The following is a 9,438-nucleotide window of genomic DNA, read 5'->3' as shown; positions in this document are numbered from 1 at the left end:
CTACAAAACACCCTAAAAAACAGATTTTCTACTTGTAGTCTACAGTCCCATAACCTTCTGTGAATGTTTTTCCTTTTAGGTGCTTCAACAACCCATTTGAAATCAATATGAAAACATTGAAGAGATACGCTTTAAGTTTTTGGAGAATAAGACTGCATTTTAATAACTAAGAGGGAAATGAGCTTATTAAAAAGAACTGCTATCTATCTATTATCTCCTCATTAATCATATTTCCATGTTGCAAAATCTGCACAAGGGTGGAACCGGATAAAAGACAGCACTACTGGTTTTTTTACAGTAAAACCACTGTTTTGCACATGTTCTGTTGCTAACAAGAAATTGTGAGAATCGGTGAGTCAGGGATTAGGATTAGAACATTTTATAAAGCAAACAAGGTGAATAAAGCTGAATAAAGGTGAAGCAGGTCTGTGGCAGGCTACAAAGACTTTTCTAAAGGCTAGTGAAAATGAGAATTGAGGACCTCCCGTTTCTCCTGTTATTATGTGCAGCACTTTCTCGTGCTTTTCTTGCAGATACAAGGCAGAAGAAAGAAGGCGGCACGCAGCTTGTCCAGATGAGGACCTCCTCTGGGCAGGAGATCTTTAGCAGCTGTTGATCATCCACTGCAGTCTCAGGAACTAGCATATAGTAGCCAAGGAACTAGTTCTGCAGATTCCAGCAGAATGAAGAGTGTGATTGAATATTTCTCAAAACAGAGGCGGCTGTTTCTGTGCCATGATGACAAAGGCTTCTTTAACCCTGAATCATTCTTGGTTTATTTTTTTGTAGAGAACAATTAAAACTGATGATACATTCTCTTATGGGTTGATTCTACAAATTAAACCCATGAGTCAATCAATTTGTAGTTCAGGTGGAAATGGGGTTACTTATGTAACTTCTGGTATTATGAGACACGACCCCTCATAAAATAAGGATATTATTTGGTCTGAGTTATGACTGTCAAAATTGTGGGAAAATGGTTTATTTACGGTGATATCTATTACCCATGTTTCCATGGAACAGAAAGAAAAGTAGCAAAGACAGATGTCTGAAATGATGTTAGTAATCTCTTTACAGGCTGCAAAAGCAAACGTCATCAACTGCCCTAAAATGCTTTTTTTTTTTTTATTATTTTCATTAGAATTACCTGGAAAATTACCATGGCTTTAAGAAAGATGGGGAATCTTTCATTTGGAAAAGTAATAGTCCGGTGACCCAAAACATAAAAGAAACGTAGAAATTCTTTGGGTTGGAGGTGACAGGGAAACTGAATTCTGCTACTTTGGACCTGGTACAGAAACGTCGCTGTGGATTCCCTGATGTAACTGGGTTCTCCACCTTTGCAGGAGAACCAAAATGGGCAAAACAAGTTCTGACATACAGGTAATTATAGTGGAATTCTTAATGTAAAGACATTGTTTGACACAGAGTAAGTTGTAAGAACACAGCTGGTTTTCTATTCTATATTTTAAAGGATATTAAACTACGCACCAGACCCGCGTCCAGCAGATGCCAACGCAGCGATCAGGAAAGCATTAGGTGTTTGGAGCAGTGCAATCCGAGTGAAATTCATCAAGAAAGACAGAGGAGATGCAGACATAATGATCTCCTTTGTAGCCAGAGGTAAAATCTATGCAGCCATTAGGAGTTATTGGTAAGTTACTGCCTGTATGGAGCAGTTAACCTGAAATGCTAATCATTTCTTCTCAGGGATAGCATGTGCAAAGTCCAGTGTAACGTTGAACAAGCAGACAGAAAAACACAGTTCCTGCTCAAGGTGCTATGGCTACAATTCTTGACAATCTCAGGGGGAGGGTATAGAGGCAAATGAAGAGAAGAAGGGAGAAAATAAATGTAATGATGCACCTGTAGTTCACTGGTCTGTACCTAACGTATGATGCCCAGTGTGTGCACAAACCACAAGAGGCTTAGGGCTTGTGGGTTATACCCAGGCTCAGCGCATTATGGAGTGGGTAGCTCTAGTTATCCTCCTGGGACTCGCCATGTGAGCCAAAAAACCTCTAGAGAGACTCAAGGCTTCTATTTCCGGCATTGCCCTCAGGGCAGTCTTACCAGCAACCTTCCCTCTTCCACTAATCGTCATGCACTGGTATGCTCTTCTCGTTGGCTCCTCTGTTCCCACCCAGACATATCTACTCATGTGGGCTATGAAGAGTGTATGAGCACCACATGTAACCTCTATGTCCTTAAATTCTTTTCTGGAGACCACTTTGAAGGGCTTGCAGTCTTCCCACGATCTTACTTCTGCCATGGACACTTAAATTACCAGTAAGGTTCAGGTAACCACCTGAAGGCTGCTGACACAGAGTTTATGAAAATTTGACCTTTCGAGCAAAAAAGGAAATATATTTCAACCTAAACCATGTCCTTCTCCTCCCTTGTGGCAGCAGTATGTAAATGTCCATCAATTTTATGAGGAAACCAAGATTTCAGTGCCGATGCATCTGTTCAATTATTCCTAAGTTTCCTCTGTGAAAAATAGAGCTTTTGTAAATCTGTGAGGAAGGGGAGCTTGATAATTTGCAGAATCAGCAGAACAGATTGTTCTGTGCATGGCTGAGATCTGTTACCTCCATAACCCCCATTCAGCTGTGTAGGGGACCTGCTCCTCAGGTCACAATTACTTCATCCCCTTTGACGGCCCAGGAGGGTCTCTTGCTCATGCCTACACACCCGGCAAGGACTTCGGTGGCATGTGGGAAAACAACTAATATGGGGAGGTGAGGGAAACACTGTTTCCCAGATTTTAGCTCACACCTTGACCCGAAAGCCAGCCGTGAAGCGGCTGTGAAGCAGTTTGCTGATCCCAAGAATGGAACGCAGTCACCATGGCTAAGGCCTGCTGCAGCCAGGTGCAACATACCGTGCCCCCGAACAAGGACAGGAGTGATCCGAAGGCAACACGGTCTGTCCCTGTTCTTGTAGGTAACAATGGGCTGCTACAGTTTACGGTAGCAACCGCTATCAAGAAAGATGGATCGCTGCTGCCATGCCAACAAAAATGATTAAATTGTGTCCTCAGGATGAACTTTGCTCATTATAATGTCATTATAATATGAAAACTCACCTCCATCCCAAAGGCTACCTGCCTCCAAGACATGACCACTCCCCACTGGGCAAGCGCCCTATGTTTTAACACCTGTACCTTTAAATGTGAAGTGAGAGATTTTTAATCCAATCAGAATAAAAAGAAAAAACGACTAGAGTTACTCAAGCTCCACCCAAAGATATAGAAACAGTATAAAAAGTGGTGGACAAAAGGGGGACTTTGGGGGAACAGAAGACCAGCATCAAAACTTTGGGATCAGTCAACGGGCTGAACCTATCTTCTCCCCCCTACCCGCCCCCCTCCCCCATAGGGATGCCCATTGGGTGAAAGCTCTGTGTTCTGTGCTCTTAAATACTATCATCAGGCTGGCTATTAATAATCATTAGTGTTTAGGTTTGTTTGTGTGCGTGTAGAGTTTGCTCTAAATCCACTTCGCAGTCAATACCCAATCACTGGTATCATTCGAACCTGCGTTTTGTCACATATTTACACAATAAATTACTATTGTTGATTGAATACTGAAGAGATTTGTCTCAGTGTCACTGCTTGTGAGGGTCCCTGAATAGGTTTGGCGAATATCCTCCAATCTCATGGGCTACCAAGAGGGACTTTGGTTTCAGGGACGCTGCAGCGCGCCTGGCAGGCTGGCCAAGTTGTAAAGAACCCGAGGAGGTTCCCCTTCTCCCTCACAGGAGTGTGGTAGGCAAGTTCGGTGCCAGGATTTTGTCTTTCTTGGGAAACCAGTGGGCTTGACAATTTGTAAAGGGTTTGGGAAACCCCCCTTCCAGGCCAGGAATTTCAATAATCAGCTCTACATATCTTCCTGTCCCCCTTTTTGTGACATGGAGATGCTCACTTTGATGAGGATGAAACCTGACCAAAAGCATAGAGGGTAGGAAATTATGTTTCAAGTCCCTCCTGAAGCACACTATACATGAAATCAAGGATACAGTTATGTCTCCTCTCTTACTTAAGAAGTGCTTAAATATGGGGAGCATTGGGCAGCAGGTTTCCATAGCTATAAAAATCCTCCGAGTATTCTGATTTAAAAAATTAAGGTCCCAGCTAACTTACACCATGGACTGTGGGGATATATTTGGGAGGGACCTGAGGGAACTGCAGACCCTTCTCCTCACTCCTCCAACCTGCCTGTCTCTCCCCACAGTTACATCATCTGCCCTGGTCCGGGATCCTTCTGCCCCACTGGCTTCTGAAGGATCTGCAGACGATTTCCTTGTACTCTGCTGTAATAGCTGCATTATCTTTCAGACCAGAATTTCATCTCCAACTGCATTTCTCACAACAGCTTCACTTGCTTAGGCAAACGGTTCTGAGAACTTCTGACCTACCTTATGTCCTTCATGTTTTCAGGACAAATGAAATGACGCAGCTCTCCTACTTTGCTTGTCATGTTCAGGTACGAACCTGGTTTATGTTGCTGCCCACGAGTTTGGTCATTCACTGGGACTTTTCCCTTCCAAAGACCCCAATGCTCTGATGTACCCAGTTTATAGGAAATTTGACCCTTAAGTATTCCCTCTTCATCAGGGTGCTATTAATGGCATTCAGTACCTCGATGGTAATTCACAATTATTAATCAACTAGTGCATATAATTTCAAAGACCTTGGAATACCTTTCAGTGACATTTTTGTGTACTGCATATACCCGAATGAGTTCTCACTTTAATTTCCTCCATAAACGTCTCCTTTTAGGACCATCTTCTAATACCCACAATGACCAAAGGGAATCTCCCGAGATAAAAGACCCAACTGAGTCGAAGATCCTGCACTGCCAAACACGTGTGGCCCTGATTTAACTTTGATGCTGTCACCACTTTCCGTGGAGAAACAATGTTCTTTAAAGACAAGTAAGTCATCTTTCTGAAAGTAAAATAGGTGGGTATCATTTCTAAATTATGCCCCACAGCATGTAGAAATAACTTTGCCTGCAGTATCATCCATTCTAGGCAGGGAAGCGAGGCAGGGAATTAGGATAAGAGGTAAGAGTCAAAACCAAAGAGGGTGGTGGAGAAAAGAAGAGAGATAAGTGTGAGGAGGAACATCGCCTTTGAAACGGAGTATGCTATGAACAGAATGGGGAAAGATGGCTTCTCTGAAAACACGGGCTGTTTCCTCTTCAGGCTGTAAGCAAGTCCAAAGTGTCTGGCATCAGGGAGAGTTCAGCTTTGGCAAAAGGCAGCACCAGCCCTGGGACGCTCGGCACCTTTATTGGTGTCCTTGCTTTGAGCCAGCTGAGGGTTTACCAGTCCTGACACAACACCTGCTTGAAGAACCCCTGTGGTGGTGATTTAGTATCATAATGAAAGGAAAGGAGGACTGATTCAGTGCTAAACTCAGACAAACTGTCCCTCTGCAGGGCCTGACAGCCCGAAGTCTTGAGGGGTGAGCAGAGCTGAAAGCGCTGCTTCCCCTCCTTTTCACGTGGTAGGGCTATGCCTCCCCTGCTTCAGACCCTCCCCGAAATCAATGTTAAAGCAAGTTGTGACCTCAGAGTCTAGAGTCCACAAAGCTGGTAAATCCTTACTTTGCAGGAGACCCTCACACACTGTTTCTTAAGCTGGTGTTGTTAACCCCAGGGTTACCAGTCCTAAACTCTCGCCCCACACAGCCATGTGAGCGAGCCAGGTCTCTCTAGGCTCCCTTTCTGCGTAAGGGAAAATGATAATTGTTTTGACAAAACGGTTCTTCTGACCTGCTTCAGATGTCTGAATCAAGATGAGAGGAACCCCACCATGGAAATACCTTTCTTTCCATTGACACTGCAGGGAGCTTAGGGTGAATAACTCAGGGCACATGCTCGGGTTTGGTCAGATAAACCCTGCCCTGGCTGCCACGATGTGGTTTCATGCGTTAGTGTGTGTGAATGCCTGATTTGATTTAAAACCTGCTCTTATACTTATGTAAGGCATTTTTGACGCAAGCATCCTGCTGTCAGAACGGCCGGTTTTAATTTAATACCTTCATTCTGGCCACGGCTGCCACCTGGTGTTGATGTTGCGTATGAAATTCCTGAAAAGGATGGAACAGTCATTTTTAAAGATAAAATATTGTCTTTTTATTTTGTTGCCTTTCCACGTAGTCTTGAGAGTTTGTGTCTGACTTAATAAACAGTTATACTCTTTCTGTAGGATTCCGTAAGCTTTAGTTTAGTCCCATAAATTGGTGTATTTCAATCACAAAGATAATAAAAATATTATCCAAGTTAAGGAACAGGTATCTTATTTTTTAATGTCAACACAGAAAATCTTCCCTGACAAAATAAATCCCATTATTCTCCTTTTTTGTGGAAAATTATATATAGAATTAAAAATTATAACACATGCTTCTTCTTAGCTTGCAGGAAACTAACTTAAGCATGGAGGAAGACTGAAATTTCAGTTTTCATAACATGTGGTACAAAGAACTATTCTTGTAATTTTTTTTTTTTTACTCTAGAGCTAACCAATATATAGAATGTTTTCAAGTAACCATTATTTTCTCTCTGCATTTTTCCATTCAAAGATTAGCTTTCATGAAAAAGACTGTGTTACTCCCAGAAGAAGATTCTGGTAACATATTTTGGTCAACTTTTCTTGATAGGGTACGAATTCTGGGTTGTGAAAGGAGATTCCATACTTCCTAGACACCCCCAAGGTGTCTAGACTACACCCCAGGATTTTCGAAGGATGTTACCAAAATTGATGCTGCTTTTTATAATGGAAATGAGGGGAGAACATATTCCTTCATAGCAGACAAATTTTGGAGGTAGTATTTCCTGTGCTACTTTACTAAATAAGAGCAAACATAATCGCATGATCAATATCCTGTCATGATTTAGAATGCATTAATCATGCACTTTTGGTAATCAGTGTCACAACTGGACGTGGAAAAATATTTGAAAGGGAGCTGAAACAGTTCTTTTGGCTTTCCTTTTAATTGATCTTGTTATTTAACAGTTTATTTACTTATCTATTTATTTATTTATTTTCATTTAACTGCCTTGGGAAGAAACCCCATCCTCCAGCTCCACAGGTCAGCTTAGGAAACCAGGCAGAACCTCACTATTTATATGAAAAAATATTTCTGTGGGATATGAAGGAGTATCCCACCCTTTTTCCAGTTACTGACTGAGAGTTTCATAAAGCTGCGGATCAATGCCAAGTACTGCAAAGAATTATCTGCTGGACATGTTTATTACTTCCTCTTTTCAGAGGAATCCCTAATGCTTAATCCAGCTCACTCATTACCTTCACCTACCAACAGATGACTGAGTTCACTGAAGGCTTTCGGTATCACTTAGGTAGTATTGAGACAGACACAATGTGCTGTAAATCATTACTACTGTATCAGCTGCACAGTAGCTCGAAGGACAGCTAAGAATACCTCGTATTTGAACACCATCATAAATCTGCTCAATACTTCTTCTAAGAGGCTCTACCTAAAGGAGAGGTAGGTCATCTTAGATCATCTTCTCTCAAACACAAGCTAGATTTGTATGATAAAAAGATTGCTCTCATGTTCCCTGTCTGATAAGAAAAGTTATCAGGAAAAAAACTGAATTTTTTCTTAAACTTTAAGTAATTTTACCTGAGTTACTCATAGCAGGTTGTTACACTTCTAGTGAAGTGCAGTTTATCTGTCAGTGCGGGAATAATAAGGCTTCTGAAAGCATTTTCCTTCTCCCACCTTTGCTCAGTAAGAGATTTAATAATCAAACTGCTCAGCTGAAGCTGTGCATAGCTCAAGCTATGAGAGTTTGAACCAAAAGATAGAATTCTGTTCTTCTGCTTAAACTACAAATACACGTCTGAATAGTTACTGCAGGGTGGTCTCTGTATGTACAATGACTTGGGCATTGTGGTGGCAGGAAGGAGTGAAGTTGCACCACTCATCTGCAACAATTCAGGTTACCTGCTGCTTTTGTATGAGGGCACCTCCTTCAGTTGTTAGAAACATGTGCCCTGCAAGTTTTCTTTGACGCCAGGTTGTTCATCATTTTTCTCAGTTACGATGAAAGAAGTCAGTCTATGGACAGGAAGCCCATACCAATAGGAGATGCACTTCCAGGAGTTAATGGGAAGATCGATGCTGGTTTTCAACATGGAAGGGAGTAACTGCTCTTCATAAAATCTGTATGAAATGCTCAGAATGCTGAGAGTGCTTGGACAGAGAGAAGCACTTCTAAACGCAGCTCATAGCCCTCAGGATGACCAACAAGACCTTGAAATATTCACGTATCAGTGATGTCTCAGCAACTTAAGGTCTACCTGCTGTGAGCAAGGCTATCACCACCCGGCCCTCTGACATAAAATGTCTCTGCTTTAGGAATAATAATTGGCACCAGCTTCTCCTGCATGAGAGAGGATGTTACTTAGAGAGGGAGATGCTGGAACAAACTCAAAGGTATGTCCACACTACCAAATGGCACAACTTCCCAGTTGTTTCCTGGCTTCTCATCTCCTGATCGTCAAAATCCCACACAAGTTAATTGTTTGCCAGCAAATCTACCATCTTGCTCCAAAATGAACCTTACACGTGGTGCTGGGGATCCTTAACTGCAGCCGTCACCCCCAAGGGCAGTGTGGATGTGGCTGTCTCCTTCCCTGCACCATATCTGGCTGCACCCCAGCAAGCTTGTACCTGCTTGCGCCCTGCCGAGCTCTGTGCTGCGCTCGGGGCTGTGCGATACCTGCCTACGGGTGGCTGGATTCACACCTTCTGGAGGGTTTCAACACGGCCGTTACGTAACAGCGTGTACTTAAAACAGCAGAAACACGAAGGATAAGTTTTTTTGCAGGGTGACCCCATGGGATTCATTAAGTACCTTATGCAGTGTGTGCACGGCTGGTTTGCTATGGAAGGTGTCCCCATGCTGCTGTGCACCATCTTGCAAGGGTTACACCAGGGCACAGGGCTGTTGGCAGTCTAAGTGTATCCAATTTTTCTCTGACCTCTTTCCGGATGTTGTTAAAGCATACTAAACTTTACACCTGCAATATCATAATTCACCTGTTTGTTTTCTTCCTAGATCAATTTTTTCCATGGAAGAAAGCAATTTGAGTTTGACCCTGATGAGAATCATACACCTCTGAAAGACTAACTTCTGGTACTCACGTTAAAAAAAATAAAATCCATAATGGTGTTGGAAAGAATATAGTGTTATTGCACTAGAAATACTTTTTCTTTTACAAATATATGGAATGTGCAGGTACTTCAGCACCAGTCAGCAGACTTCAGCCCCTGTACATTCTGTGTTTCTGTAAATATCAGAACAGTATTTAACACCCTGATGTTTATACATGTACATAATTAACATCAGGACTTCTAGCTTACCAGAAAACTGGCTGAGGCCAGTTGTATGAGGTTCA

General features: G+C 42.4%; 1 pseudogene; it reads left to right on the top strand.

The window, feature by feature from the left end:
• Positions 1-466: 466 nt before the first annotated feature.
• Positions 467-9,189, top strand: LOC104489345 (annotated as a pseudogene).
• Positions 9,190-9,438: the final 249 nt, after the last annotated feature.

Source organism: Buceros rhinoceros, unplaced genomic scaffold, assembly GCF_000710305.1.
Source record: "Buceros rhinoceros silvestris isolate BGI_N320 unplaced genomic scaffold, ASM71030v1 scaffold7692, whole genome shotgun sequence".
NCBI classification, from domain to species: Eukaryota; Metazoa; Chordata; class Aves; order Bucerotiformes; family Bucerotidae; genus Buceros; species Buceros rhinoceros.
The sequence above is the reverse complement of the archived record's forward strand: the minus strand, read 5'-3'. Positions and strand labels throughout refer to the sequence as shown.